This window comes from Aotus nancymaae, unplaced genomic scaffold (assembly GCF_030222135.1).
Source record: "Aotus nancymaae isolate 86718 unplaced genomic scaffold, 86718_ANA_hifiasm-v0.15.2.pri h1tg000040l, whole genome shotgun sequence".
NCBI classification, from domain to species: domain Eukaryota; kingdom Metazoa; phylum Chordata; class Mammalia; order Primates; family Aotidae; genus Aotus; species Aotus nancymaae.
Genome location: NW_026988454.1, coordinates 127218215 through 127244324, shown reverse-complemented (window position 1 = coordinate 127244324; position 26110 = coordinate 127218215). Strand labels below are relative to the sequence as shown.

Below are 26110 nucleotides of genomic sequence, written 5' to 3'. Positions count from 1 at the left end.
TTAAATATTATGTATGTTTTTGAACATATGGAATACAGCCATAATAACTGTTTTAACATACTTGTCTGTTAACTCTATCATCCTTGTCAGTTCTTGGTCAATTTTAATTGACTGGTCTTTCTCCTCATTATGGGCTACATTTTGCAAGCCTGGTATTCTTTCATTAGATGCCTGACGCGAATTTTACCTTGTTGAGTACAGGATATTTTGGTATTTCTATAATATTATTGAGCTTTGTTAGAGGATTGGTGTAGGATTCAATTAGGTTACTTGGCAACGGTTTGATTCTTTTGGTCTTTCTTTTAAGAGTTATTAGGTGGGAGCCAGACAAGATGGATCACACCTATAATCCCAACACTTTGAACACTTTGGGAGGCCAAGGTGGGAGGATCACTTGAGCCCTGGATTTCAAGACCAGCCTGGGTAACATAGTGAGATTCCATCTCTATAAAAAAAATTTAAAAATCAACCAGGCATGGTGGTGTGGGCCTATAGTCCTAGCTACTCAGGAGCCTGAGGTGGGATAATTGCTTGAGCCCAGGAGGCTGAAGCTGCAGTGAGCCAAGATTGCGCCACTACACTCCAGCCTGGATGACAGAGTAAGACCCTGTTTCCAAAAAAAATTAAAAAGGGTTATTACATGGGACCAAACCAATGTTTTGTATTGGGGTAATTATTCCTCACTACCAAGGCAATACCCTTTTGAGTATTTTATCCAGTGCCCCATGAATTATGAAGTTTTCCAGTCCAGGTGGTGGTAACAGACACTGTTCCCACCTCTGTGTGAACACATAACATTGCTCTCTCATCCTCTTAGAAGGTTCTCTCCCTAGCCTTGGGTAGTTTTCTCACCCCAAGGGTCACTATTGCCAAATACTTGGGGGAGACCCTCAGTACATCTCCAGGCCTCTGCGCAGCTCTCTCCTGTCTAGTATTCTGTCCTGAAAATTCTAGCTACCTTGGTTTCCTTGGACTCTTAGCTCTGTCTCCTCAACTCAGAGAACTAGCTGAGACGTGCCTGGTTTTCTTTCCCTGTACCACAGCCTGGAAGCCTTCATAAAGCAGTAAGCTGTGGGGCAGTTGTGGGGCTTACCTTGTTTTTCCATCTGTCTGTAAATGCCCTTTCTTGCCTGAAACAGTCTTGAAAACCAACCTTCCTTCCTTCCTTCCTTCCTTCCCTCCCTCCCTCCTTCCTTCCTTCCTTCCTTCCCCCTTTCTTTCCATTCCTTCCCTTTCTCATCTCCCTCATTCTTTCCTTATCTCCCTCCCTCACTTCCTCCTTTCCTCCATCCTTCTTTCTTTCATTTCAGGAAGGAGAGGAAATCCAGTCACTATTGTTCCATCTTGGTTGGGAGCAAAAGTCTTTTCAAATTCTTTCCTATTCTTTATAACAACTAGAATAGTGCTGGACACATGGTTGGTTCATTGACTGAATGCTTCTTGAGTGCATTCATCTTTTAAGTAATAATATCCAAGTGAAAATTTGTTTAGAAATTTAATTGTAGGGCTGGGTGTGGTGTCTCATGTCTGTAACCCCAACACTTTGGGAGGTCAAGGTGAGTGAATTTCTTGAGCTCAGGAGTTTGAGACCAGCCTGGGCAACATGACAAAACCCTGTCTCTACAAAAATTACAAAAATTAGCTGGGCATGGTGGTGCACACTTGTGGCCCCAGATACTCAGGAGGCTGAGGTGGGAGGGAGGATTGCTTGAGCCCAGGAGGCGGAGGTTGCAGTGAGCCAAGATTATGCCACTACACTGCAGCCTGGATGGGTGACAGAGCAAGACCCTGTCTCAAAAAAAAAAAAAAAAAGAAAAGAAAAGAGATTCAATTGTAGGTGATTGGGCTAATTTTCTCAAGTTCAATAATAAATTATTATAATTCTTACTTAAAGACAAATTTATTTATGAAATTGCATGGAGGCAGATTGCAAATGTTTTGATGACATACTATATAGAAATGTTTTTGAAATGCTTGCTTCCTGTGTACCCACCTTTAGTTATTTATTTTAAATTGTTTTTCTTTTTTCACTCTTGTTGCCCAGGCTGGAGTGCAGTGGTGCCGTCTCAGCTCACTGCAACCTCCGCCCCCCGCGTTCAAGCGATTCTCCTGCCTCAGCCTCCCAAGTAGCTGGTATTATAGGCACCTGCCACCATGCCTGGCTAATTTTTATATTTTTAATAGAGACGGGGTTTCACCATGTTGGCCAGGCTGGTCTTGAACTCCTGATCTCAAAAGATCCACCTACCTTGGCCTCCCAAAGTGCTGGGATTACAGGCGAGAGCCACTGCGCCTGGCCTATTTTTCTGACATAGAAAATGACAAATATGGGATCAACACATCTATAGCAGAAATCATGTTTATTATTATTATCAGAGTCTTCCCAAATGCCTGGCACATAGTAAACACAGTACATATTTAAAGAGTGATTGGGCTGGGTGCTGTGGCTCACGCCTATAATCCCAGCACTTTGGGAGGCCAAGGTAGGTGGATCTTTTGAGATCAGGAGTTCAAGACTAGCCTGGCCAACATGGTGAAACCCCATCTCTATTAAAAATATAAAAATTAGCCAGGCATGGTGGCAGGTGCCTGTAGTCCCAGCTACTCAGGAGGCTGAGGCAGGAGAATGGCTTGAATGCGGGAGGCAGAGGTTGCAGTGAGCCAAGATCATGCCACTGCACTCCAGCCTGGGCAACAGGAGCAAGACTGTCTCAAAAGAAAAAACAAAAAAAAAGATTGAATGAATAGAACATTTTTGGGGTTGAATACTTTTTTTTTTTTTTTTGAGACAGAGTCTCCCTCTGTCACCCAGGCTGGAGCACAGTGGTACGATCTCAGCTTACTGCAACCTCTGCCTCCTGGGTTCAAGCAATTCTTCTGCCTCAGCCTCCAGAGTAGCTGGGACTACAGGTGCCCACCACCACTATGCCTGGCTAATTTTTAGTAGAGACGAGGTTTCACTCTGTCGGCCAGGCTGGTCCCAAACTCCTGACCTCAAGTGATCCGCCTGCCCCAGCCTCCCAAAGTGCTGGGATTATAGGCGCGAGCTACCGTACTTGGCCTAGAATACTTTTTGTTTCACTAAACAATATAATTTATTTCAATAATATCTCTATCTGATGTTCCTCTTTCCATTTTACAAATTGAAGCTCTAGTTATAAGACTCATGTCTCCTCTGGTCTCTTTACAGTATGCTCTGTTGGCCCTCACTTTGTAACACTTTTGGTCAGATGAAGTTAACACAAATCAATATTTCTTCCTCTACAAGAGAGGCTGACATTCTGATTTGGAAATCTTAATTGAAGACATTTGGCTTATACTCTTGGAAACTTCAGGCTTGCATAATACTTTGACTTCTAGCTTAATTCTTGTGGAATCTTGGGCTTTAGGCCCCTCTCCTCAAGTTCTTTCTGTGGCTCAGCCAAATCTTGCACATCCTTCCAGCCCAGCGTAAGCCTGCCTTCCTCTGTGACGCCTTCTGCCACAGTGATCTTGCCCTTCTACCTGCTCCTTGGAACTTCATTGTCTTTTCCACTCACTTGGTGCCTAATGGACCGTACTGCCTTGTCATACCCTTTGTGTTTAGTCAGAGCATCTGTCTCAACCAGCTTGCAACCACCTTCAGATGGGAGGCCCACAGTGCCTAACACAGTCATGATAATAATAGTAATCACCAGCATTTACTGAGTACTTACCATGTGCCAGGCTCTATTCTAAGAGCTTGTTATGGATGACTTCAGTTAAACTTCACCCCATTCAAAGGGGATAGTGCTGTTACAATCCCACTTTCTGGATAAGGAAACAGAAGAGCAGGGGAACTGGGTCACGTGCCCAGGGTAGCTAGCAGAGCCGCGATTTATTTATTCATTTATTTATTTGTAATAGTTTTTTTTTTTTTTTTTTTGAAACGGAGTCTCACTCTATCACCAAGGCTGGAGTGCAGTGTGACATGCTCTTGGCTCACTGCAACCTCTGCCGCCCAGGTCCAAGCAATTCTCCTGCCTCAGCCTCCCGAGTAGCTGAGATTACAGGCATGTGCCACCACGTCCGACTAATTTTTGTATTTTTAGTAGAGATGGAGTTTTACCATCTTGGCCAGGCTGATCTCATGATCTGACCTCATGATACACCCATCTCGGCCTCCCAAAGTGCTGGGATTACAGATGTGAGCCACCATGCCCGGCCTAGTAGTAGCATTTTTTTTTTTTTTTTGACCTGGAGCCTCACTCTGTCACTCAGGCTGGAGTGCAGTGGTGCATTGTCAGCTCGCTGCAACCTCTGCCTCCCGAGTTCAAGTGATTCTCCTGCCTCAGCCTCCCTAGTACCTGGGACTACAGGTGCCCGCCACCACACCCAGCTAATTTTTTGTATTTTTAGTAGAGACAGGGTTTAGCCATGTTAGCCAGGATGGTCTCGATGTCCTGACCTTGTGATCCACCTGCCTTGGCCTCCCAAAGTGCTGGGATTACAGGCGTGAGCCACCGCGCCTGGCCAGAGCCAGGATTTAAACTCAAGCACTCTGAGAACAGAGCCTGAGCCACCCTCAACCCCTACACTCTGCTGTGGCACTGGGGGGTGCAGTAGTTGCTCAATACATCTTTGTTGACGGAATGAAAACATGGAGGCTTGGCCTGTGCAGAAGAGAAACCTCCAGAGGAGGCCCTGTTCTGTTATTCTTACAGCTTTACTGTTTGCCGTCACTAATTGCACATCATTGCTGTTGTTTCAGGAGCAAGATCCTGTGTGGTCCGAGAGGGAAAAGAGGTTAGGAAGTGAGATGCCCACACTCCTCTCCTGCCTTCCTCTCTTGCAGGTTGGGCAGAGAGCAAGTTGGGGCAGCTCTTCCTCCCGCCACCCCCTTGCTCTCAGAGCTAGCCACCAACCTGGAGCAGGGAGAGGTGGCAAGGAAGGCATGGGGGGCAGTGACAGCCTTAGGGTCACTGGTTCCTGGGACCCTTGCCTCCCGAGGCTCAGTCAACCGGACGTTCCTTTAGCTCACCGGAATTTGGCCAGATTTACAGAGATAAGATCAATCTGACCCTTAATTCCTTAAATGTAATTTATGGGCCTGCCTCCTGTGTGCCACAACACGTCTGGCTATCCGAAATCTGGTAATTATTTACGTAAACACAGCATCCTGCCTTTGTGGATTATAATTGGACTTGAACAGCAAGAAGCAGGGACTTACACAGTTGGGGCTGCACTGAAACCCTTCTTTTGAAAACACTCACCTGAGCCTTTGAAATCTTCCCAGTGGCTCATGGATGGCTTTAACCAGACCAAAAAAACTTTTTTCCTCCTCCTCCTGCAGGCCTGGGCAAATTTATTCCCAAACACCACCAGGTTTTCTAGGTCCTCTCAGAGGACGGGGTGAAGATACTCTGTCATCTGGGCTGGACTGAGAGGACAGGAGCCCTGGAGGGAGGCTCCCCGGATCTCCGCGCTGTCTGTTGGGACATGAATTTTTATACCCCCCTCTAAGAATAAACAGGATTAGGAATTTTATGCTGTTTGGAAAAGAGGAGAGGTGGCTGGCACGAGAGACAGATCTTTGTTTTTTATTCATGCTGTGAGTTCCCCAGGAGCCTTTGCTGTACATACACACATGAGAGTCAGGAGGATTAGAGGAAAGAAAATGAGCTGATTGAACCAGATGGTTCGGGAAGCACTCCCAGGAGGCTGCTGGGAGGGATGAATCTGCGTCTTTAAATAACATTAATTTCTGAAAGGCCCAAACTGTTTCCTAAATCACGACACTGAACTCTTACCTTTCATCTATGTTTATGGCACCTCTCTGGTTGAAGCCAAGAGCTGCTGCTTTCTGACAAACCAGCTTTGGAGAAATCCCTCATCCTTGGTGCAGCTGGTGAGGAACTGTTTTCCTGAAGGAAAAAGAAATCCTTAAGAATCAAAGCACTTTGAAAAACAGACTTAGGCAGAAACAACCACCCCTGGGTGATCGGAACAAGCTACCAAGTTCTGATGCCAGCTGAGACGCTCATTTCCTCAATGGCTGGGGGCAAACCACTTAACCTCAGTTTCCCCACCTGTAAAATGGGGTTAATGATGCTTACCTGCTGCAGGAGTGCTGTGAGGTTTAATTGGGTAATGGCTGCGGAGCCCTTTGATGTAGTCAGTTTTATTAACTTGCAAGGGATTCCCTGAGGCCAGAAAAAGCAGTTAAACCCAAGAGAGAGAAGAAAGGCACTAAAACGAAAGCAAAGCTCAGCTAAGCATTTCACCTCCAGCTCCAATTTCAGAAGTGCAGAGTCCAGCTGCTCCATTGTGAGTGGAAAGCAGCGGCTGGGGCTGGAGACTGTCTGAATGGCATCTGGGGAGAGAAAGCTTCAGGGTCATCTCAGAGGGAGCCTGGCTTTCAGATTGTGAAGGGTGAAGGTAAGCAAGTAGTCTGGCTTGATCAAACCAGGATCATTCTTTAGCCCCACTGAGGTTCTTTGCTATGAACCTTCTCCAGTAAGAGAATTATTTTGCTATTAATCCAAGGTCCTTGTCATTGAATTTAGAAACCCCTAGCCTCTGGCCTCCTGCTTCCCGACAATTAACTAGAGAACTGGCCTCTAGCCAGGGTTGCTGACCAGAGCAGAGTTGGAAGGACAGCACCAACCAAAGGCCAGAAAACGGGGGCGTTTTCCAAGTTCCACCATTCACAGCTAGGCAGACCAACCTAGACTGCTCAGCCAGCTCTGTGCCTCAGTTTCCCACTCCATAAAATTGATTTTGATCACACATCCTTGCCGTTAAGGCCCAAGAAATTAAGATTTGGAATGTGAAAATGCACTAAAATGACAAAGAACAAACCCGTACTCACCGCTTCAGTAAGTTAAAAAAATCAGTTATTTGAATAATTTTACTCCAAGCCAACTCATTCAGCATCAGAGACCCTATGCTCCTCCTGCTCCTTTCTAGCTTTTGCTGAGTGCCCAGCACACAGCCACGGTCATTCAGCATCAGGTACATGAACACAGCCCAGGCGGGTGATCAGCTTGTCCTGCTTTGCCTAGACTATGCCCATTCTAGCTCTGAAAATCTCATGTTCCGGGAGCCCCTCCTAATCCCAGGCAAAGTAGGATGGTTGGTCACCCTAACATGTCCTTGGGCTGGTTGGAAAGTGCTGGCCACAGTTCCTGTCAAGCAGCTATTGACCTACCACAGACACATCTTGGGAAAAGGGGTGCTGTGGTGTGGCAGAGGTGAGGAGTCCTATGATCCAGGCTGTCATTCCTGGCTCTGCCTCTCTCTATTGACCTCAGATGAGACCCATGGCCTCAGTTTCCTCACCTGCCAAGGAAGGCAGTATGACATGGTGCCTTTTCACCTTTCCTCCAGGAGACATGGCTGCAAAGACATGCCTGTCAACCTGCCCAGCCCTAGGGGGGATGCTGTGTACTTTGCAATGAGTGGCAAAACACACAGCGTGGGGACACACTGGGGACCAAAGTCCATCCCTGCTTGTGGGATTCCACTCCTTGGTGCCCACTGACTCCTTTAATGCCCTTTCTTTGTGAGGAGGAAGCACATGGCTGGAAATGTGTTAGCCTTCAACTAACCGAGTGTTGTACATGTCTCTTTAGATCACTTTTCTTCCTAAATTGCACACATTATATCCCTGAGATCTGAAACTTGACTTTTCCAAGACTATGTTCAAGTTTGGCAAAATGAGTGCTGAGTCCAAAAATTAAAGCAGTTTAAAGTGATTAAATTTAAAAGACCCACTGTTTTCCTTATCATAATTTAGGTTACACGTTTTAGCATGGTTTTCTATTCCTGTGCTTGGTTTTACAATATAAAGAGAAATACCTGCTGTTAAAGGAAGTAAAATTCTGTAAATTCTACATATGTTTTGTCTTCCTTGTCCAGATTTCCAGCCAGCCCATTGCCTGGATATCCCCTTTGTTTGACCCCTGTAGACAGAGGAGATGATCAGGGTTGGGATTGTTTTGATGGAGGGGGCTTTCTTACTGGGGATTGATTCTTTTTAAAATGCCCTTGATAGGTGCTTATGTTAATGAAAACAGTCTTCTCATGACAAATCAGAACCTGGCTTTTATTGCATTAAAAAAAAAGTAATTTACATTAAGAAGAAATGGGAAACAATTATTGAATCAAAGCCACCCTGAGCAGCTTCCCCCTGCTCTGCCCCATCTGAAAACAGCCCTGTTTCCATTTCACCGCTGAGCTCAGCCTGCCTGCTCCAGACGTCCAGACCTCGCACTCTATAAATTGTCTCTGCCCTTGCCCCGGAGTTGCTGACTATATGTATTTTTGGGCCCGGCATTAATTCCCTCATCCTTGGCTGGTGACATTAAGATTTGTAACTGATAGAATGTGTTTTTAATGTATTTCCTGCAGGTTACTATTAAAGAAATCTAATTCTTCTGAACTTGCAAAAGGTTCTGCTTCCATTAAAAAAAAAAAAAAAGTATTACGGGAAGAATTTCCCCGAAACCTCCAGATGGACTGGGCAGCCAGAGGGGTCTGGGGCTCCAGAATTCTCTGCTTAGCTCTGCCACTCACTCTTCCTCCTCCCGCCCAGTCCATTCTCTCTCTGCACCTTAGTTTTCCTGGGTATGAAATGAGGATAAATAATTGTCTACGAGAAGAGAGTGTTGTAAGGATTAATTGGTTGGTGCTTCGGGAAGCCTTTGAAGATGAAAGACGTGCTCTGCAGATGCTAAGTGAACTCATAATGTGTCTGGTTTTAATGAGCCAGGTGAAGCCAGTGGTGATGGCAGGAGATTAACTGTGCCTAGTTCAGAGGCTGCCTGCATGGGCTGGACCGAAAACGGGGTGGAGCTCCCCACTGGTCCCCTGGGTTTGATCCCATCACTGTTTCCCCTGACTCCTGGCACAGAGCCTGGCACATTGGTTCTCTAGAAATATATGCAAAAGGAAATGCGTTAGAATTCAACCTAGCCTCTCATGACGCAGAGAGCAGGGGTACAGACTTCCTAAATCATGCTATTGCCTCTCACTCTAGCACATAGCCTGGGAAAATTGCTTAACCTGTGAATCTCAGTACCTCATTTACCAGTGGGGATAGTCAGAGTCCCCTGTCTCGAAGGTCTGTGGTGAGGATTTGTCATAAACATGGCTAACAGCAGTTGAGCACTTGATCGATGTCAAACACAGGTTCTAAGCATTTTGCGCTCATGAACTCACTAAACTCTCACACATCAATCCCACCAGGCAGAGACTGTTATCCTCATTCTACAAAAGGCAAAACTGAGGCACAGAGAGATTACTTGGTAGCTTACCCAAGGCCTGAGTTCTTCAGTGTTAGTGAGACCACTGCTCACAAAGTGGAATACTGCCTGTTACACTTAACAGAGTGCTGGACACATAAGTGCACAACAGATAAGTTGCTTGAGGGGTTCTCAGACTGCTGGATTTGCCCAGCCAGGAATATAGGAGCCAGGAGAGAAGGGACCAGAGCAGACACAGACAGTGGCCCCAGGCTGGGGGAAGTCACCAGGTCCATTGTAACAAGCCAATGTGGTGCAGGTTTCAGAAAGGTGTAAGTCTGGGCCTGCTCAGGGTGACCGCATTTGGGACCCATGATACTTTGTCAAAAAAAATTTTCCTACCAACTTATGGTAGCTCAAAGACAATCTGAGCTATGAGGTTTGAATGCTGACCTATGGGAACTCCCGGGATGGTGCCATGGCTTACGGTGGAGGATCATGCTGTTTACAGTGTTGCTATTCCAGGCAATCAACAAACCAAGGACCAGAATGAATCAACATACGTTAAGACTCTGGCCCAAGCAGTCCTCTGCATCCACCTGAGGAGCCAGAAGGGAGACTGAGACCCATGGAGGAATGATTTCACACTCCAGCACTGTGACATCACAGCCCAGGTTCTGACATAGGAAGGGAACCAGCTGAAACGTGGGTTGGGGAAACCTCTGGTCAGAACAGAAATATCTTCAGTTAACTGCTGCTGGTGATAGAAGGGGAAATGGAATTTTGTTTAAATATTATGTTGTTTTGAAAAGTCTGACTAATGTGAAAGTCCCTATTTAAAAAGGAGTTGACTCTACATTGAAATTGGTTGGTGTTTCCACACCCACATGTTGACTAAGGCCTTGAAAAACAAACTTCCTGGTAGATCCTGATGCAAATCACCTGGGAGCAAATGCTTGAAGGTACAATCTGTGAGCTGTGAGCAGACGGGCCTAGCCAAGAAAAATCCTGGGTCTGTGTTTATGAAAAGGCAAACAGATCCCAAAAGGAGGCCCAAGCCCTAGCTGGCTTTGAGCACCGGCCCTCCAGGAAAGAACACACAGATTGGAAGGAGGCCCTAGCACACGTCTCTGGGACCCCATTTCAGAGCCCCTCTCAGAAGCACAGAGAATGAGGGAAGAGAGGGAGGGCCACATGGAGCCTTCTCTTACTGAGCATAAATGTGTGTCATTCACTGAATCTTTAGCACAGCCCCATGAAGCATGGACATTCATCACAATGTCCATTTTCCTGATGTAGAAATGGGCTCAGGGAGTTTCAGCAGTGTGACCTATGTCCCAGTTTGCCCCAAAGAGTTTTGATTTATGCTGCTGTCCCAGCATAAATGTTAATAGCCTTTCCCGTCATTCTTACAAGGGCCCCCATTTAACAATCTAGGTTAAGTGACTTGCCCAAATTCACCCCACTAGTGAGTGGCAGACTTGGGATTCAAATCTGATTTTCCTCTGCTCAGAAAGCAGACCCCAGGGCAATTTCTCCTCATTCACAATAACAAAGGTGGTTCAGGGGCATGATTTGCAAAGTCTCAGCAGCCCTTTGGGAGCTGAGAGCCTGCTCTCCTTCTCTCTTTCACTAAGGGCCTCTCCAAGCCTGTCTGATTGTGTCTCTGTGCAGGAAGGAGTCTACTGTGGCATTAGCTCTCAGCAGACAAACCACACACGTTCACCAGCAAAGCACCTTGCTGTGTTTGTTTTGTCTGCTGAGCACATTTCTACCAGCTCCTCCACAATAAAAATGCAAGATGGGGCTTCCCCATTTGGGCCACCAGCCCAGCTCCTGAGCCCTAACCTCAGCCAGCACCGCTTCACCCGACTGAGAAGACCCCTTTCCTTGGAAGACTGCCTTGGGGCCAGTCCTCAGCTGTGCTTCCATGACCTCTTTCTCTAACACCTACCTTGAGACATAGTGAGGATTTGTCTGTTTTCCTAAGTTCCTCTGCAACTAATTACATTTTAGGACCACAGAATTGATCCAATCTAAGCTCCTTTTTCCAGTGAAGAAACTCAGGTCCAGAGACATCAAATGACTTGCCCAAGAGCACACAGCTGGAAGTTGAAGGCAAAAGACCAGGTCTCCTGACTCTGAGGCTAGTTTCTTTCAAGCTGTGTTAGTTCTCACTTTGGCCTGGGACCTCTTGGTAGGGGGAGACCTCCAGTAATAGACCTGGAGAAGGCCTTTACATGATGATGCTTGGATGCCAGAGACCAAGATTTGTCTGCATGACCCATCCGCTAAAATCTCAGGATCAGCAACCTGCAGGGTGGTTACGCAGAAACACCCCTAAGTAAAAGAAATCACTACTCCTGAGGTGACTCCTGTCTTCGGACAACTGGCTGCTAGAGATCCCTTCTGATCACAGAGTAGAAGATGGTTTCCTTTCACCCACTGCAGGGCAAGTCTGGGGCCCCTTCTTCACACCCTTAAAGTTGAAGATTCATAACGACCGTTCTTTTGATTGTTCCTCACATGATGTTGTTTTGGAATATGCATCTGGAATGCAGACTAGGTGGTCAGACCTGAGATTGAAGCCTACCTCTGCCTTTTATCTGCTGTGTGGCTTTGGGCAAGTGACTTAACCTCTCTGAACTTCAATTTGCTCATCAGAAATATGCTGAGATCATGCTTAGTGTTTACTTCATTGGGTTTTGTAAGGATCACAAAATGATGAGATTACCTACATTACTGGCTAGCTCCAGGATCTGGCACAGTAATCACTCGTAAAGGGGAACAATTAATATTCTTACTTTTTTTTGATATAGGGTCTCTGTCACCCAAGCTGGAGTGCAGTGGTGCGATCATGACTCGCTGCAGCCTCGCCTTCCCAGGCTCAACAAAGCAGAGGCTCCCACCTCAGCCTCCTGAGTAGCTGGGACCACAGGCATGTGCCACCATGCCTGGCTAATTTTTTAAATTTTTTTGTAGAGATGGGTCTACTTATATTGCCCAGGCTGGTCTCGAACTCCTGGGCTCAAGTGATCCTCCCTCTTGGCCACCAAAGTGCTGGGATTACAGGTGTGAGTCATCACTCCCGGCCAATTTTCTCACTTTTCTTTAACTTCATACTGTATTTCTCTAAATGCAGCACCAAACTTTTTGATTCTCTGGAAGCCGTATCACATGACCAGCTTTTATCATGAACTAAAATGCATGTCCCTTTTTCACACACACAACTGCTAACACATTTTACCCCTAACATGTCCTCTCACAATGTTATTTTGCTTCATTCTTCCCCTCCAGCTTGCAGCTCCCTGGACTCTTGTTCATCCTTTTAGAGGCTGCTTATCTTTCTGGCCCATCAGGACTCTCTTCTGGATCGGACAGTTGGAGACCAGGGAAGACGATAACCATGTGAAAACCACAAAGGCTCCGCCGTGTGAGGCTCCTGCCTGCATCTTTCTGCTTTCCCCCTCTGTGGGTCCTTAAAAGCCTGCCAAGCTGCCCAGTGAGGTGACCCCTTCGAGCCTGCCTGGCTGTATTGACGTTCCACCAGCAATTGTCTGCAGAGGAGCTCTCGCGCTCCTTTTGAAGTTCAGTGGAGTGAAGTGTAATCTGAGTGAGCTGGAACACATTTTGATAAAACAGCTTCCATGGCTAGGGCCTCCTTTAGGCAAAGCCATTAACATGGGAAGCGGAGCTGAGCTTTCCTGTCTGGGTCCTCCAGGTCTTCCACTGGCTTTTGATCACAGGGCATTAGGATTCTGGTGCTCAGAGGGATAGCTCAGTGTAACCCCTTCATACCCAGATGAGGAAACTGAGGCCCAGGGAGAGGAAGTCACTTGCCTGAGGTCACATTGCTGGTGAGGTGCAGAACCAGTGCTGGGGCACTTGTCCACACTGGCTAGACCCTCCCTGTACTCTACAGAACGGTGGGTGAGCAGGGAGGAAAATGACAGAAAGGACAACGCAAACATGGAAGGGTCAGGTTTCCTCCCCGGAGGAGGCCTGGCGGGCCCTGGTGTCCACACACAGGCCAGGTTGGCTGAGGAAGGGAGGATAACAGGACAAGTCTGATGAGTCCTCACAACCTCTTCAAAGCACGTTTGCATTGTTGGTCTCAACTGAGTCCCATAACACCAGGAGGAACTCGTCAGGGCTGGTGCCTTGCTGATGGGGAATCTGTCAGAAAGGTGAATTGACCTGCCCAAGGTCTCAAAGAGCAGGTGGGATGCTTCCATGGGAGTGTTTTGCCCTGGAAAATGGCTTTAAAATCACTAGGGTAATATATGGAAAGTCACAGGATCAATTTAAAGTTGTAAGGTTGTTGTGAGGATTAAATAAGTGCTTAGAAGGGTGCCTAAGTAGGGCTGGCTTCTGTCATCACCACCACCACCACCATCATCACTACCACCATCACTATCACCATTATCATTACCACCACCCCACCATCACCATCACCACCATATCACAACCACCACCATCACAAGCACTCCACTATCACCATCACCATTACCACCACTACCACAACCACTGCCATCACCATCAATATCACCACTATTATTACCACCACCATTACCATCCCAACACATCACAACAACCTCCACCATCACCACCACCATCATCACTACTGCCATCACTATCATCATTACCACTATCACCATCACCACCACCCACTGCAACCATCACCATCACTACCACCACCACCATCACCACCACCACCATCACCATCAGTACCACCATCACTATCACCACTATCATTACCACTACCATTACCATCCCAACACATCACAACAACCTCCACCATCACCACCACCATCATCACTACCACCATCACTATCACCACTATCATTACCACTATCACCATTACCACCACTATCACAACCACCACCATCACCGTCACCATTACCACCATTATCACAACCACCACCACCATCATCACCACTACCATCACCACCATCACAATCACCATCACTACCACCATCACTATCACCACTATCATTACCACCATCGCTACCACCATCGCAACCACCACCATCATCACCACCACAACCACCATCACCACCACCACCATTACCATCACCATCACCATCACCAGGACAGCTGTTGTTCTTACCCACCTTCAGGACTGATCCAGCCAGCAAGGCCTACCCTCCCTCTCTTCCCCTGGGAGAAAGGAAAGCTGCTCTGGCAAAAGGTGGCCTCATGGCTGGACTTCTTGCCCAGACTTCTAATCCACTGATCAGAGGACCTTAGGAGTACCCTATGGAAATTCTAGATCCATGGTGGACCCCCATACTAGGGGAGGTCAGGCTGACATCCTGAGGTGCCCAGCCTGTGTTCTGGCTCTCTAGATGCCACTCTGAGCTTCCAGAGACCCTGAGAAAAGGGAGCCAGCCTGTCTTACATGTTCCCACATCCTTGTTTTCCGGGGAGGCTTCTCAAGAGCAGAGGGCTGGAGAAGGGCTTTCCCCACTCCTGAATGCCAGCAGGTCCCCCAGAACAAGACATGCAGCTAGTCCCCCACCATCTGGGGAGCGAGTCGGGGCAGGAAGGCAGGGGGACCTGGTCTTTTCCTTCAGCCTGGGAATCTCCATGTGCTGCTCTCTGACAGCAGATGGTTCTTCCTAACTACATCTGACAGGCTAATGTTAGAATGAGTTGGCCTTCCTAGGAATTGATGGGGTGAAGAAAGCCAGGGCCTGCTCAGGGCACCAGGGGAACCTTTCCATAGATTGAACCAGAGCCTTCACAGTTCATCTTTTTGTGTGTACTGTATTTGAATTATTCTTAGCTTCATTCTAGTATCTTAGCTTTTTGAGGACAAAACTCAAGGACATTTTTTCTCTGGGCAACTCTTCACGGCAACTATCAGCTGACTTGTCATTATGTATGCATAAATGGATGGATCACTTCTGAGCTGGTCCCTCGCTTTGCTGCATCCTAGCATCTCTCCCTCCACCCCTCCATGCTCGAGTGAGCGCCACATTTCAGACCTCATGCTGATCAGCAAAGGCAAAGACAGAGAAGACAGTCCCTCCCTCAAGAAACTCACTCACAGTAAACATCACACCTCAGACCATGTGGTGGGTGCCATCAGAGGATGGTACAGGTGTGTGGAGGGAGCAAGAGGAGAGGGACCCAATCTGACTGAGAAGGGTATAGTCAGGGAAAGCTTCCTGGAGCAGGGGACATCTGAGCAGAGTTCTGCTGTAGGGCTCTGAGCCAGCAGGTATAGTGGGTAGGGATTTGGAAGGATATTAAAGGTATCCCAGGCCACAGGATCTGCCTGAGTCAAGGTGCAGAGGCACCAAAGAACAGATTAGCCTGGGCCACTAGGAGATGAGCAAGCTGAACATGGGGTGTGAGAGGGTAGAGACAGCGTAGGGTGGAGACGGGAGCAAGGCTTCGTGATGATGAGACAGCTCATCCTGATGGCAGCAGCATCCTGGGTGGAGGCTCATGTTTGTTCAGTCTCTCAATCAAAGAAGCAACATGGTAGGGGTGGGCGGGAGGTGGCGGTCTTTCAAGCCTAGGGCTGAATCCTGGCTCAGTCCCTTGGTGGCTGTATGATGTGGACAAGGCACTTGATCTCTCTGAGCCGTGGCCTCCTCTTCTGGAAACACAGGGATAATGGTCCCTCCCTTGGAGAGTTACCTGGAGAATTCACAAAAGCCCCCAGTACAGTGCCTACGACTTAGGAGGGGCTCCAGCTCCATCGAGGCCAGTCAGTCATTCCTTCCTTTATTCATTCTGGTTCTCCCTGCTGCTTGTGTCAGTCTCTACAGTCAGCTTATTATGTTAATCAGGACATAGGTTTGGCTGCTGTGACAAAGGCCAAGGTAACACTGGCCCCAACAAGACAGCAGGTTATTACTCTCTCACACAGCAGTTTAAGCATGGGCAACAGGGTGCATATGGTAGCTACACATGGCTGGGCACCCCGGCTCCTTCTCTGTAGCTGCTCTGCCACCTTAACACCCAGCTTCCATCTCAGGGCCTAAGATGGCTGCCCCAGCTCCTGCCACTGCCTTTGCATCCTAGCCAGTGGGAAGGAGAAATGGGAAGTAGATGGCTTACTCTTCCCATTAAAGGCCTGACCTGGCATTTGTACATGTCAACCTGAGTGTTCCAGGTCACATACCATAGGCCAGAACTTGGTGACATGGCTACATCTGGGTGCAAGGGAGGCTGGGAAATGTATCTCTAACTCAGCAATGCTCAACTGAGGAGACTTTTTTTTTTTTTTGAGACAGTCTCACTCTGTCGCCCAGGTTGGAGTGCAGTGGTGCAATCTCGGTTCACTGCAACGTCCACCTCCTGGGTTCAAGCGATTTTCCTGCCTCAGCCTCCCAAGTAGCTGGGACTACAGACATGCACCACCACACTCAGCTAATTTTGATATTTTTAGTAGAGATGGGGTGTCACCATGTTGGCCAGGCTGGTCTTGAACTCCTGGGCTCAAGCGATCAACCTGCCTCAGCCTCCCAAAGTGCTGGGATTACAGGAGTGAGCCACTGTGTCCGGCCTGAGACATTTTTGGTCACAACTGGGAGAGTGGTTGGTGGTAGGTAGAGCCCAGGGATGTTGCCAGGCATTCTACAATGCACAGGACAGCCCCCTCACAAGAAGGAATCATCCAGCCCGAGATGTTAAGAGTGCTGAGGCGGAGAAACCCTAGTCTAACTGGGCAGCCAGAACTTCTATTATAAAATGGAGGAGAGAAATGGTACAGGGGATAACCAGCAATTTCTGCCATAGTTACATACGCTAATGGTTACATGATTGAAGAGGATTAAAATGATATGTTTTCCCAGGGGTATCTCTCTCCAGCAGAGATCAAAACTTTAAGTCAATGGAGCTTCATGGACTATCAAGAATCAGCTTGCAAGACAGCGAGGATTGTGGTTGGCTAGTCCTGAAATCTCACCCCCTGGGTGGCCCACCAGAGTCACCAGGGAGGCCAGAACCCACAAAGCCTCTCAGGGAGACAGTGCTCCACAGGTGGGGCTCAGAGCCTGGCCTGCAGCGGTTCACCTTCCACAAGGTTATCCTGGAGATAACTTGGGACCTTTTGAAACACATTTCTGATTGGTTCTGTTTTCCAAGGAGGTGAAATCTGGGCTGGCCACAAAAGAGGGTGAGAGATAAGGGGGCTTTAACTTTCAGGAAAAATACAACAGTAAAATTTTGGGGGTATTCATTGGGCAACAGTAAATTACTTGTCTTAAATCTCTGCATGAGAAATGCCAACACAGAGGAGTAAGGATTTTAATGTATTTTGTGAAGCTATCCCTGTTCAGCTTGGCTTTCTCAGTATCTGTGGTTATTGGCCATCTACAGCATTCCAGAGACTGTCCTTAGCACTTTATAGATGTTACCTCCTTTAACTTCTCTATCAACCCCACAAAAAAGCTGTAACTGTTATCCCCCATACAGAGAATCAGAGAGATGAAGTAATTTGCCTGAGGCCACACAGCTAGTAAGATGCAGTGAGACAAGTTTTGGCCTCAGGAATGTCTGGCCCTAAAGCTCATATTCTTCCCACAACTACCTCTTTATCTGCCAGGATGGTCACACGGGATCTACCCTATTGTTAAATGTCTACCCATCCCAGGAAGGAGGTTCACCCCATCTCGTTACTCGCTCCATTGTCTCACCCATAAATAAACCTCAGCTGGTGGATAAATGGGGCAAAGAATGGAGTCACCTATCCTCTAATTGCCAGCTGGGAAACCAGAGCACAGAGTGGTCAAGTGGCTTGTTCAAAGCCATACAGCAAGTCAGAAACTAACTCAAAAGCCCTGTCCCTCAGCTTTAACGAATAAACAAACAGCTATGGTGCCACAGTCCCTACAGCCCTTCAGGTCTTGCCAGGAAAGCTGAGCTATTCATCTGGGGAAGAGGTACATGAGGGAAGAGATTAGATTTTCATAGCAGTGGGACTCCTGGGGGCTGCACAGAGGAAACCAGCCACGAAGAAAGGTTGTTTTTGTCAGCGGGAAGTAAACAGCAGTGACTCAAAGACACACGTGCTCTGAATCCATTGAGCAGCCAGGGCCCATTTTTAGATGGATGCTCTTTTGAGCCATAACCACACCCAGTGCCACAAGCCGGTATTTGTCAACAGGAAGCCCATCCCTGTGATGCATCTTCTCTCCCTCCTGCTTTCTGCCGGGGGTGACTGCTGGGGGCCAGTGGGAACCAGAAACAAGGGGCTAAGCCACCAGACTGCAGGAGCCAAGCCCAGGGAATGACCTTCATGCCTCTGAGGAAGGCAGTTGTGTCCAGCAGCCAGACCTCAGATTTTCCCAGGCCAGGTCTACCACGAAGGGGCCTGAAATAGCTCTGAGGTTCTGTGCCCATGAGGCAAGGAGGGCAGGGGCAGGGACTGTGGGCAGTGGAAATGAGCACAGTGCCACTTTGTTGGGGAGGTGAGAAGCTCTGCCTCCACCAGACTGTGGCACCTGACAGAGACATAGCTGAGCAGAGATGCTGGCCCATGGTCAGGCTCAGCTGAAAGAGAAAGTCATTTGTAAGGCTACAAAAAATGGTACCATGAACCTGAAACTAATCACGAGGAAAACAATCAGACAATCTTAACAGAGGGACGTTCTCTCAGATAACAGCCTGGACTCAAAAAGTCAGTGTCATAGCAGCATTATTCACAATAGCCAAAGAGTAGAAACAACCCAAAGGTCCATTCACAGATGTATGAATAAACATAAATAATATTCCACCGTATGAATATGCATATAGTGGAATATTATTCAGCCACAAAAAAGAATAAAGTTCTGATTCATGCTACAACATAAATGAACCCTGAAAACATGCTAAGTGAAAGAAGCACATATTTTATGACTCCATTTACATGAAATGTTCAGAATAGGCAAATCCATAGAAACAAAGAAGTAGGTAAGTGGTTGGTCTGGGCTTGGGGAAACTGGGGAATGGAAAGTGACTGCTAATGGGCATGGGGTTTCTCTTGAGCATAAAACTTTCTGAAATTATTAAGTGGTGATAGTTCCATAACTTAGTGAATATGTTTTTTAAAAGCCACTGAATTGTACACTTTAGAGGAAGGAATTTTATGGAATGTGAATCATATCTCAATTTTTCAAAGTTTTAAAGGCATTACAACTAAATACAGTGTGTAGTCCTTAATTGGACTCTATACTGAAAAAGAAAAAAAAAAAACAGCTATAAGGAACATTATTGAGGCTGGGCGAGGTGGCTCACACCTGTAATCCCAGCCCTTTGGGAGGCCAAGGTAGATGGATCACTTGAAGTCAGGAGTTTGAGACCAGCCTGGCCAAAATGATGAAGCCTTGTCTTTACTAAAAATACAAAAAAAATGTATCCAGGCATGGTAGTGCATGCCTTGCAGTCCCAGCTACTTGGGAGGCTGAGGCAGGAGAATCACCTGAACCCAGGAGGTGGAGGTTGCAGTGAGCCGAGATCATGCCAGTGTACTCCAGACTGGGCAACAGAGTGAGACTCAAGACAATTAGAGACATTTGAAAATAAACAAGGTATTAGATGATAGTATCAGTGATGATAGTTCTCAGGTCATATAGGGCAGTGTCTCTGTTCTTGGTAGATACGTGCTGAAATATTTAGAGTGAAATGTCATGATGTCTGCAACATACTCTCAAGTGGCTCAGTGTTTACGGCTAACCTCTCAGTTGTGAGAAAGGACAGAGTTAAGAAATTGGTTATTATTTTGTGCAGTGTTTAAGTGCATGGGCTATAGAGCCAGACTGCCTGGAAAAACATGTGTCTCTGCCCCTTACCAGCTGTGTGACCTAGGGCAAATTACTTATCCTCTCTGTGCCTCATTCTTCTCCCTTTAAAGATAGGAATGATGATGATGATGATGAAAACAATAGCAGTATCTACTTCCTGGTGTTATTTGAGTTTAAATGTAAAGCCCTTTGGAGAAGACCTGGCACACTGAAAGTGATCTGAATGTGTTTAGGGAAAAAATCTGGAACCAGGCTGATCCTAGCAGAGACCAGAACTTCATGCTTCTTCCTCCCTAGAATCTCATAGGCTACCAGGAAAGAGAGCACTTTCAAAAGGGCCAAACTACTCGGAGAGGAATGATAGGTGAACAGGTCAGACAAAGGGAAGGCCAGCCACAGGGGGCAGGACCTCAGAAATCAAGTCTAGGGGGGTGGGATGGGACAGGAGTGGGGAGAGAGCAGATGTCGCATAGGTGGGGGGGCTCACAATTGGGTGCCCTGAACCAAAGAAGGGGAGACGGGCTTAGGACCTCCCATGTTCTAGCTCAGGAAACTGGGCCTCAGAGAGGGAAGTAATAAGATCTGGAGCTTACAACTTATAGTGGCAGAGCTGGGGAAGTATTGGCAGGACTCCTGGTCCCATGCTGTACCCTGATGGGAAGCCTCAGGATGTGGCTCCTGCTGCGACGAAAAAGAAAAACACCTGGATACTTAAATGATGAGCATTATTAAAATGTTCTCTGAGGGATTACCATTGCTTTCATACTTTATCTCTTTCCCACACCGTCTCTTGTCCCATGAATGGAAAGCTGTTATTGAAAGGAGACATATTACCTAATATTTATTGTTTCTTACAAGACTAAGAGCCATGCTAGAAAAATTACAAAAACCAGTCAAGTTGGTTCTATTCCTATTCCGATTTTGCAGATGAGAAAAATGAGGCTTAACAAGATTAAGGAGTTTGACCAAGGCTACAGCTAATAAATAACAGGACAAGATTTATGCTAGGTCCTTCTGGCTGCAGAGGTTGTACTGTTGATGCTGTACCAGTGGTTTCCAGAGTGGGTGCTTGTGCCCCAGGAGCTGAGTGGGAAGTAACATTAGAATGTCTACTTTTTATTTAACCTTTTTAAATCCCTATATTTTAAAAAGATTTTTATTTTTTTAGAGATAGGGTCTTACTATGTTGCCCAAGCTGGAGTATGGTAGCTATTCACAGGTGCAATCATAGCTCACTGTAGCCTTGAACTCTTGGGCTCAAGCAATCCTCCTGCCTCAGCCTCCAAGTTTCTGGGATTACAAGTGTGTGCCATCATGCCCGACTAAATCCCTATTTTTTATGTAGGTCTTATAATGTACCCAAAACATTAGCCCACTAGTTCATGTGTAAGCAGACTCTATAGGGCAGCCACACAACAGTCCACCCCAGCCCCACTTCCCTTGTTGCCTAATACTTACCCAGACTCCTCTGTGGCCAGTGAAGCCATGTGACCAACATAGCCAATGAGACATCAGGGCACATTCACCATGGGACAGACATTTTGCTTGAAATGGGACAGACATTTTGCTTCCTAAAATGGAGACAACAAGTATTAGAGCATGACCGGCTAGCTGCTGCCACCCTCCATTTTCCTGCTGAAAAGGCAGATGCAATATTAACATGTGATTCTGAAGGGACAGACGTTAAGAACAAAAGTCAACACACTAAAAGATGGAGGAACTTCAGAAAGCTGGAGAGAGAGCCCAGTCTGTAATGACATCCTTGATCTAATAAAACCACCTCAGACCATCCTCTCCTTGATCTCTTTTTAGGTACCAGTAAAGGTCCTCAGAGATATAACACTTATTGCCTGGCCTTTCCGTTATTTGCTGTTTCATGCAACTGGACTGACCAATAGGAATGAGTCCATAAACGTGCATCTATTAGGGATGTGTGCTCAAATTTTTTTACTGGGATGGAATCATGTGATAGGAATCATAAAATATGGACCCCACCATTTTCTGCTGTGATCTGGGGCATAGGGGGCAGATAAACACACCCAAAATGATGAACTCTGTCCCACTCTCTGGAATGTTGGGGGAGTGACAGGGGGATTGAAGTGTGTGTTTGTAAACTGGTTCTCAGAAGAATCCAATCTGTGCAAACTGCTGAGTGCTTGGAATTCTGTTTTCCCCCATTAGTTTTGCTTGGCTAGAGAAACTCACAAAAGAAAGTGTGCCCTATGTCGCTTCTCATTCTCCAGAACTCTCAGCAGGTTTAAAGCTGCCTTCCTGATGACCCAAGTCCAGCAGGTAGAAACTGAGAGGCAAGAACTATGAGGAGAGGGCCCTCTGCATTCCATGTGAGTGAGTAGAAGAGGAGGAGGAGACCGTGTATCACCAGAAACGAGGTCCCTGCATCTGGAGAGATTAAACTGGGCTGCAGAGGACAAGACAATCACATTGCAGTGGCTTAAACTAGATAGAAGCGTACTCTGTCATGTGAAAGAAGGCTGAGAGTAGGGAGTCTGGATTGATATGGTGGCTTTCTGGTCATCTGAGACTCCACCCCATCTATATTTCTGCTGTACCAGCCTAGTGGCTTTTATCCTCAAAGTCACCACATTGTCCAAGACAGTTGCTGAGCTCCAGCTCTTACATCTGAATTCTAGGTAATGAGGAAAGTTAAAAAGGGTCCATCCTTTCTACCCCTTTAAGAGTTTTCCTGAGGTTTCTGCTTACATATTACTGACTGCAAGTAAGTCTGGGAATTTTTTCTTTTGCCTGGGCACAAGCTGCCTTGAATACAATTGAGGTTCTGTTGCTAAGGAAGAAGTGGATTTGGGGTGGCAACTAGCACCTTCTGCCCTGGTCTCTAAAAGCAAGAGGCATCTCGTGTCAGAGGAGAGAAGATGGGACCAGAAATCAAAGGACATGCTCTAACCTTGATGATGAGTCCGTGACTTTGAGTGGGTCTCAGAACCTTGCTGAGCCTCAGCCCCAAGCAGAGTGCCGTGGGAGAGTGAAATGAAACGATGCTGTGGAAGGGCTCCCTAAACCGTTAAGGATTCTTCCCATGTAAGGAATTGCTATTTTTGCTACTGCTGTCATGAATAGTAAGAGTCGCTGGCCGTGCTCTACAGGGAGAAAGGCAGAGGAGCCTGGAGGAGAAGGAGGATGGCATTTACTGGGACACATAAAAGAAGGAAGGAGTTGCTGCTGCTATAGCTGTGCATGAGGAACACCTCTGCAACAGGGTCTGTTCCCCGCCACACGCCCACATCATGTAAACACCTACAGTCTGGCAAAGGCCCGTGCTGCCTGCTTCAGTCCTCAGGGCCCCAGACAGGGAGGCAAACAAACCCAAAACTGTCAGGGAAGCCCAAATGCCCTGGGGAGAGGGGAAAGCCTTCAGGAGCAGAAACCAAGGCCTGGGTCCCCACAGGGCCAAAATAACCTGCTGATTGAGTCAACTGGACAACACATTGGTCAAGCCAGCGGGGGAGAAACTGAAACCCCAGCCAGATCTATTATTTAGCAGTTTGTCACGAAGCAAAAATAAAAATTATCCCCTCCCCTCGACCCCAACCACGGGGTTGTTTGGTGTCAGGCCTCACCTTGGGTCAGCCCAGGCCAAGTCAATGTTTCAGACTGGCTTTCTCCACAGCATCCAGGAGGGTGTCTGGGAGGCGGACTCCTGATGTCAGGAGAAAGGGCAACTTCTCCTCTAGGCCTCCGGGCCCTATGTCCTTGACAGCAGCACCCCAAGGGGCTGCAAACAGCCCGTTTCTGACTGAAGGTAGTGAGAGGGCTCAGTGAGAGCCCAGGGGTACACTTGAAGACCTTTCATGACACAGTCCACCAACAAGTATGCTAAATTCCTACTCCCTGTCTGCAAGCCCAGGGTGATGGTGGGTTTCTGTTCCAGGGGCTGTGAGCTTGGATCAGGGCCTCTCTTGATGCCACTGTACCCCATTTTCCCCATGGCCCCCGCTCAGTGTGAGCTGTAGACAGTCTGCTGTTTGGAGTCCAAAAACTAATTGGTTACAGCTCATGGAGGCCTGGAGGCCTGGGGAGGGGGCAGTATGAATTACAGGCAGTGTAGAGAATAAGTCCTGTTTCGCAGTCCCTTCGGCTTGGCACAGGTTAAGAGTGTATAAATCAGGGTTCTGTAGCTTGCCTTTCTAGTTTGTCATTCCCTTCACTCAAGACTCAAACCAGAACTTCAAAAAAAATGTTTTCTAGAAGTAAACATGTACAGAAAAGAACACGTAAGTGCAAAACAGCTGAAGAATTTCCCCAAAGTGCACACACCCGGGTCACAGCATCTAAATCAGGAAGCAGAACGTTGCTAGCCCCAGAAGCCCCTTAGTGCCCCTTTCCAATAATTATTCCCCAAGGGCAACCCTGTCCTGACCTCCAGCATCACAGATGAGTTTTGTCTGTTTTTCAACTTTGTATAAATGGAAGCATACAGGATGCCTTTTGTGTCTGGCTTCTTTCACACAACATTATGTCCGTAAGATTCACTCAGCGTGTTGTGTATGGTTGTCATTTATTCTCACAACTGCGTAACATTCCAGAAGGCATTCATCCATTCTGCTATAGATGGGCATCTGGGCTGTTTCCATTTGGGAGCGACCACAAAAGTGCTGCCAAAAGCAGAACTTTTCTTTTCACAATCAGGTTCCATAGTCTTTCTTGAAAAGTGTTTTATTGTGGTGAAATATGTATAATATATATTCTGCCATTTTAACCATCTTTAAAGTGCACAATTCAGTGGCATCATTACATTCAGTGTGTGCGATCATCACCATAATCTATTTCCAAAACTTTTTCATCATCCGAAACAGAAACACTGTAGCCATTAAGCAATGACTCCTCATTTCTACCTCTAATCTACTGTCTATCTCTATAAATTTGCCTATTCTAGATACTTCACATTAAGTGGAATCACTCCATACCTGTACTTTTGTGTCTTCTTTCACTTAGCATAATGTTTTGAAGGTTCATCTGTGTTAGCATGGATCAGAACTCCATGCCTTTTTATGGCTGAAAAACATTCCATTGTATGGATGTACCACGTTTTATTTATCCATTCATCTGCTCATGAACATTTGGGTTGTGTCTGCCTTTTGGCTGTTGTGAATAATGCCACAGTGAGTAGTGTTACACACTTATCTGTTTGACCCACAGCTTTCTACTGAGGACTTGCTGTGTGTCATGAGCTGAGATAGGTACTCACCCAACCACTAGTAGACTGTCATGGGATTATTATCCCCAGGCTACAGATGAGGAAATGGAGGCTCAGAGAAGCCAAGGAACTTTCCCAGAGTCACAGGGCTGATATAAGAGGCTGAGACCATGGCTCAAATCAAGACCTTTTGACTTCAAGTCCCGTATTCTTTCCATCACCCCATTTCTTACTTGCAACCCTGGTCATGGAGGAAATTAGAAGATTCTGGTTTATGACCTAGTTCTTGCTTTAGTTCCACGTAGAAAACTCTTTCCCTTGGAGCCACTAAACCTGGACTTGGACTTTCTGGAAGCATTTTCCTCTCTCCTGGCAAACAGCCCAGGACAAGGGAACAAGAGAGGCGTCTTGGCCCTCTTGACTTAGCCCTGAAACTAGTGCTCTAGTTTTGTTGTTGTTTTTCGTTTTTTTAAGCTACAAAGTTATGTCATATTCCTGCCCTCCTGCCACCAGCCTCCTGAGTGGCCCAGAGCTCAGGCTATATTTCTTAGTTTCTCTCTTGGTACAAAAAACAGAGCTTCTGAGACCTAAGTTGATTTTTACTCAGGGGCACAGAGAGACCCACTGGACCCAAAGCATCCTCTTTCTCTGCCCTGTCATAGTGTTTTGGTGAAAGACACCTACTGTGTGCTGGGTTGCCTGCAGTTGTGCTCTGGGAAGTGGTCACATGTGTGATGCAGTCCCTGCACTCAGGGTCTCCCTGTCTGGCTGAGGAGGCTGGACACAGCTATGGAAACCTAATGATCAAGCCCATCAAGCAAGTAAGATTCTAACGGTACAGGAAGTCCACAAGGGGTTCCGGAGGGAGGGTGTGGCTGTGGAGCCCAGAGTTCAGCCTGATGTTCCCTGGCAATGTCTGCCGAAAGCCCTTGTCATTCACCATGCAAATGTTTCTTGAGCGTTTGCAACGTGCCAGGCTCCTTGCTGGGCCCTAA

General features: G+C 47.0%; 1 long non-coding RNA gene across 2 annotated transcripts in view; it reads right to left on the bottom strand.

Moving 5' to 3' along the window:
- Nucleotides 1-2933: 2933 nt before the first annotated feature.
- The window catches only part of LOC105723532 (uncharacterized), a 97514-nt gene continuing 74337 nt past the window's right edge, over nucleotides 2934-26110 (bottom strand). For both annotated transcript variants that reach the window (XR_001108843.2, XR_010336736.1), the window contains 3 exons: nucleotides 21401-21513; nucleotides 5769-5882; nucleotides 2934-3789 (listed from right to left, as the gene is read on the bottom strand). This is a non-coding gene — a long non-coding RNA (uncharacterized LOC105723532). The remainder of the gene's footprint in view (nucleotides 3790-5768; nucleotides 5883-21400; nucleotides 21514-26110) is intronic.